This window comes from Microtus ochrogaster, chromosome 7, assembly GCF_000317375.1.
Source record: "Microtus ochrogaster isolate Prairie Vole_2 chromosome 7, MicOch1.0, whole genome shotgun sequence".
NCBI classification, from domain to species: Eukaryota; Metazoa; Chordata; class Mammalia; order Rodentia; family Cricetidae; genus Microtus; species Microtus ochrogaster.
Window position 1 is genome coordinate 80,736,685 of NC_022014.1, and position 5,782 is coordinate 80,742,466.

Below are 5,782 nucleotides of genomic sequence, written 5' to 3' on the forward strand. Positions count from 1 at the left end.
CTCTCTCTCTCTCTCTCTTCCTCTTAAACTAATGCAGTGGATGAGATTCGGTCTCCTTGCACGGTCGCCTGCAGACCGTGTGTTTCCAAAGGGTGGCATGCACTGATCCGCAGTGTGGCGTTGTTTAGCGAGCCGTACGCGACCCCGAGGGCCCCCTGCAGTTGTGAAATGAGGTGGATTTCTATGTATCGGTGTTGCAAACGGACACTGCGGAGTGCTGCGTGCGAGGAAGACGCGCCGCCGCCGCCACTGCAGCCTCCCCGGCCCCGTTAACAGATAACGAAAGCCGAGCGCCCAGACTCCGCCTCTGCTTTTAGGGATGCTTGGTCCGCGCCTTCACCAAGTAGGTGAGATGTAGCGAAATGGCATCCGTAGCGGTTAAAACCTGCAGATGTGGACGTCAAGCTGTCCCCCACCCCATCCCCCTGTGCGTTGGCCGGGCCAGGAGACGGTTGGCGCGCGCGCGGCGCGTAGCTGGAGGAATCCTGATGAAGGATGGTGCTGGGATGCTGTGCGGGAGCCCTGGGAGGAGGAGCCGGCGGGGCTCGGCTGCACCTATGGCGTTCCGAGATATCTGACAGTGCTGATGCCTCCGTACGTAATTAGTTGAGTTGGCTCCAACCTTTGCCTTCGCCAGATGAAACCTCCATTTGAGTGGTCTGCTCATTGGCTTCTGGGTATGAAGCGCAGATTCAAAACTCAAAATGGTGCACCGTTGATGGCCAGCTTGGGCATCTTGAAGGAGTTGCACGTCGGAGTCTCCTGGCTGGTTTGGGCCATTGTGTTGCCCAGCTTCTGGGTGGTGGTGGTTGTTTTGTGGGTATCTAGTGTGCACATTAACCGGCTTGAACCAATTACAGTTAGTCCGTTCATGACCACATTGCTGAATGGCACCTGATTGAATACGGTGTTATTCTATGCAGTTTCCTGTCTTTGGACTGGAATGACTATATGAATGAATTGAGACCTTCAAAACGTGACTCGAGTGACTTCAGAGGACAGTTTGAACTGTGTGGGGTGCTGACAGTTGTATTCCTGGATTGCAGGCTTTCTTCCCTACGAAATGAGAGACTGAGTTAGATAGGACAACCCAAGCCAGTTGAACTTGTCTGTCAGAGGGCACCTTGAAAAAAATTACATTTTTCCAGAACAGAAGAGGTGAGCCTTGCTTTTGACATTTCAGTGTGGCACCTACTAAGATTTTTTTTTTAAAGGAAATTTATGCACAGTGAGGCTTTTAAAATGCAGGGTTCTGTTACATGACTGAATTGATTTTATTGTTCACAGGAGGTCAGTAGTTGGGACTTTGTTTACCCATACTGAAAAGATATTTTTTCTTCTACCGAAACATTTGCATTCTCATAAGGTTCTTAAGAGTTAGCTGAGCGATAGTGGCACACACCTTTAATACCAGCACTGGGGAGGCAGAGGCAAGTGGATCTCTGTGAATTTGAGGCCAGCCTGGTCTACACAGTTCCAAGACAGCCAGGGCTACACAAAGAACCCTGTCTCAACCCCTTCCTCAAAAGATTCTTAGAGTCTATTTTTCTTTCATATTTTGAATAATGAGAAATTAATAGTTCAGGAAGTAATAGTTGAATGTATGCATCCTACACTTGTGATATAATCATATGGATCTGATTTTTATACTATAGATTTAAATCATGCCCCTTGCCCAAAGCAACCTGTCACTGACCTCCCAAGTGCTAGTATGGTGTAATGTTAAAGCTTTGACCCTGAGATTGGCAAAGGATTCCACTTGGGATTCTGGTGTTTAAATGTTTTGGTGGTTGTTGGGACTCTTATAAATGCTGTTCCTCCTCTTGATGTTTAGTGTTGGGTTGTCACAAGTGGCAGATAAACTAATAAAGGATTGTTTTGTGGCATGATTATATTTATGCTTAATTAATTGACTTGGCATTTTGGAGTACTGGTTATGCAGGAGTAAGAGGCATTGTTTCATTTGAAGTCATTGACTAAAAAGTAGCCAAGCCATTTGGAGACTACTTGAAACTTTAAAGGACAGTATTCCTCATTGCTGCCACCTTTTTGTTAAGCAGTGTCCTTTACTGAGATAATTGTGTGCTTTCCCAGATACTATTACCCAGAACTAAGCCCAGGAGGAAGTCAGGAGTGGGATGAGAGACTTTTTCTTCATTGAAGGAAGCTTTGTGTGAAAGATAAAATTTCTGCAAGAATTGAGTGTATTACTCCACCTGTTAATATCCACGAGTTGGGGAGAAGGGGGTCCTGCCTGTGAAGTTATTCTTGCTGGACCCAAGATGACATGGGGGAGGGTGAGAGTAGTAAAATTGCTTTTTTGTGATTTGATTTGACTTTGGTACTTGTCTTTGGCTCCATTACAACCTTATATGTTGAGGCTGAAGAGCTGTTTTGTAGACTGCCACCTTCTCCAGTGTGAATTTGATCCCTGGAGGGAGGGGTGTCTGAGCGCACGATGACTGTTTACAGCTCAGTCTGGCTTTCTGTGCAAAGGTGATACTTGAGTAGGTAGATGTTATAGGAAAGGAAAGCAGTTGTAACGCTAAGACTGTTAGATTTACAAATAGCGTCTGAGACAGTGGTGATTTGGGGTTGAAGCTAGCAGAGAAAACTTGGTTTGAGGAAAGCATGAAAAGGAGATGGCGAGGGGAGGCTGGATTTACAGCAGTCCTTGCAGCAGGGAGAGATATGGGTGGAGAGAGTAAGAGGCAGAGCCCCCGTCAGGCAGGGCTTGGAAGGCTCCAAATGAGCTAAGGAAAGCCAGGTGACTGGTTTTGTCCAGTTGTGTTTGGTTTCCTTTGACTGAAATTACTTTGAGACAGTCAAACTTTTACCTCTTATTCAGGTTTTCTTTCAGCAGGCCTTGCTGTATGTGTAGGTGAGCAGGAGGGAAGTCTCTTGAGAGATGATGAGCAGGTGATGAAGCCTCTGTCAGGATAAGTGGCTTCAGTGAAGGGGACTTAACAATACTTAACATCTTAATCACCTTGTTTGAAGACATCATAGCTTTGAGAGGAGTAGTCATCTGTGAACTAGTCAATATTTAGGGGTAGATTTTTTTTTTACAGATTTACTTTTTTTAAGCCAGTTTGATTATGCAAATTACATTTTTACAAATTGACTTCTAAATACTTGTGAGGAGAGTGTTTCTTATAAAATAATATACCTTTTAAAAATAGACTTTAACACATAAATGTGTTCCTGTTGATAAATTGTCAGGTTATACACAGTTTTTCAAAAACATAATTATTTAAAAATATGAAGATTACTTGTCAGAAATGATTGTGTAACTTTGCAGAGAATGCATGTAAGTGATGTGGGACAGAGAAATGGAGCATGTTTGGTTTATTTTTCACCCTCCACTTTGCTATAGCATGGTTTTACATGTTCAGGGTGCTGTGTAACTCCGTATACTTTGTGCCATTTTTGGAATTGCACTAAACTGACTTCTTGGCCTCAGATGCTTCCAGAGACTGAAGAAGCTATGCAGAGATGGAGAGCTGTTTGCTAATTTAAGAATACATTCCTCCCATGTAGCCCTCAAAACACTACAGAGCTGTGTGCAGAGCTAGACAATCTGGGCACCCAGCCATGAAACATCCCTGAGGCAGCTCAGCCAGTGTGCACACTCTCTTGAGCCTGCCTTCCACAGCTGCACACCACAACAGCAGGAGGAGCCTTGTGAAAGCAGCCTTCCTGCTCATGAAAATCCTGCGGCTCTTGGAGTTCCAGCTATGATACAGTTGTGATTAAGAGTGGACAAAAGTGTGAATTCTGAAGTCAAGTCCTCTTGCAGGCCAATGAATTCAAATACTTTCTCTAGGAATTAGAATGTGGAGTTGTCACCACTCCCTTCCCTTTTCCTATTCTATTGCAACACATCTTTCCTATTATAAACACGTGAGCTCACCTGGCCATGTATAGTCTTAAGACTGAGGAGTCCTTTGGGAGATGAGTTCCCCAGAGTACAGGCTAGGTTGGTCTGATGGGCCTTGCTTTCCATTTGCCTCTTCATAAACCTTTCTGCCACAACAATTTTTTTTTAAATTAGCAGTTCATTGCCATTGAAGCTGATAGCATTCTTTGTAGCCATCATCTTTTTGTATATTAAATGATCCCCCAGGAGCCTTCAAATGCCTAAACAGATGCCTCATTTCTCAATCTGAAGACCTTCTCTGTCTTCCTTCTTTAGACCTTCTGGTAGAGTCTTGTACAGTCATGCTTCCTGCCTCAGAAGGGTTGAGCTGTGGACCTCCAGTATCAAAGCGTCAAGTCGGATTATTCTAAAAAGCCAGGAAACTTTCACAACAAAAATTACTTGCTTGTCTTGAGCCTGTATTGTGTACTGTTTATTCCCAAAGATCATTTCTTTTTAATTACTCTTTGAACTAAGTAGGAGACTCCAAGTTAAAATAGCAAGCTTGAATTAAGGTAGATCTGTAAGTGGGAGCTGCTGACTCAGGCCCCATGGATTGCCTTCTTGCTGAGATGAGATTAACAGCAGAGTTGTTCAGGAGCTGTGGAAGAGGAGTGCAGGAGTATTCCTTGGGTCGTGTGCTGTTTTCTCACAGTCTATATGAAATAGGAAATACTATTCCTATGGGAATGAGGAAGAGTGCAAGGAATAGTCTTCATAAGCTTTGTTCTCAATGAAGGAGACTGAGACTTGGAGCAATGTTTCTTCTGTCAGGGAATATCTTGAGGAAAGAAATTGGTGGTTCTATAGGCCCTAGTGCCAGAGTCATTGAGAACAGTTTTGATGTAGGGGAGGTGGTCAGTATTCTGTCAGTCAGATCTCCATTTAAGCAAAGTCTTCAAAAATGCTTAACAAACATTCAATGTGACTCCATGTCAAGGTCATATTATTAATACTTGACAATACTCCTTTAAGGTAGTTGCCTTTATTGCTCCCATTTCACAGGTGAACAGATGGAAGAACAGAGGAGAAAGGGATTTCCACAATAATCTACAGTTTGTAGGAGATGACAGAATTCAAATTCATACAGAAATAGGGTGGCTTTGAAAACAGTTTCTTAGTCTCTATTCTTTGCACCTTGTTTCACCCCTCCTGCTGCTGATATTGGCAGCATGCTTTCCGAGCATTTTCTTCATGTTAGCTAATAAGTATGGGTGTTCCGGTCATGTCTAGATGTGAAAAATCTTAGCTGGTTTAGAATGAGTTGCTGGCTGTCATCAGCCTTGGTAGATACCTCAGGTCCTCTAATGCCAGGGCTTCTGCTTGTTCCCCTCTGCTGCCTTCTGTGTACAAAGCTACAGTGAAAGAAGGCTCTTCTCCTGGACTTCCTAGAGTTGACCTGCTGGCGATGGTCTACAAAAAGAGAGCAGTCAAGAAAGGTTTGGAGGAAACCACACACCCATACAGGATTTTGGCCAAAATCTATGGTTGGAGTATAACATAGTTATACACTTACCATATCCTCTTTGTAAGAATGAGTTTCAAAATAGATGCTTAGAGAAGTCCAGTCCAGTATTTCTGTTTCCCATGACCCCCAAGAACAGTTTCCCTCCAGACTAACTTGTACTTCAAGGGAACTGCCCTCGGAAATGCTGAGGGTGTGCCCATCAGTCAGAATAGAAAGTGGTTTGATGGGATGATGGTGGTGTGGACACACAAAACTTGACTTGAAAAGTCTTGGTCCTGAAAGGTGGAACTTCCTTGGATGAAAGTGATAACTCTGCAAGGAGACAGTGGGCAAACCAAGTTTGGGGAACACCATAGCTAAGACATAGAGGGACTCAGAGTTCTTTTTTTTTTTTT

General features: G+C 43.8%; 1 protein-coding gene across 1 annotated transcript in view; it reads left to right on the forward strand.

Annotated features, from left to right (window-relative positions):
• The first annotated feature begins 32 nt into the window (after window positions 1–32).
• Tnrc6c (trinucleotide repeat containing 6C) overlaps window positions 33–5,782 on the forward strand; it is a 118,467-nt gene continuing 112,717 nt past the window's right edge. The window contains exon 1 of the mRNA XM_026780806.1: window positions 33–347. The gene's annotated coding sequence lies outside the window, so the exon portion shown is untranslated. The remainder of the gene's footprint in view (window positions 348–5,782) is intronic.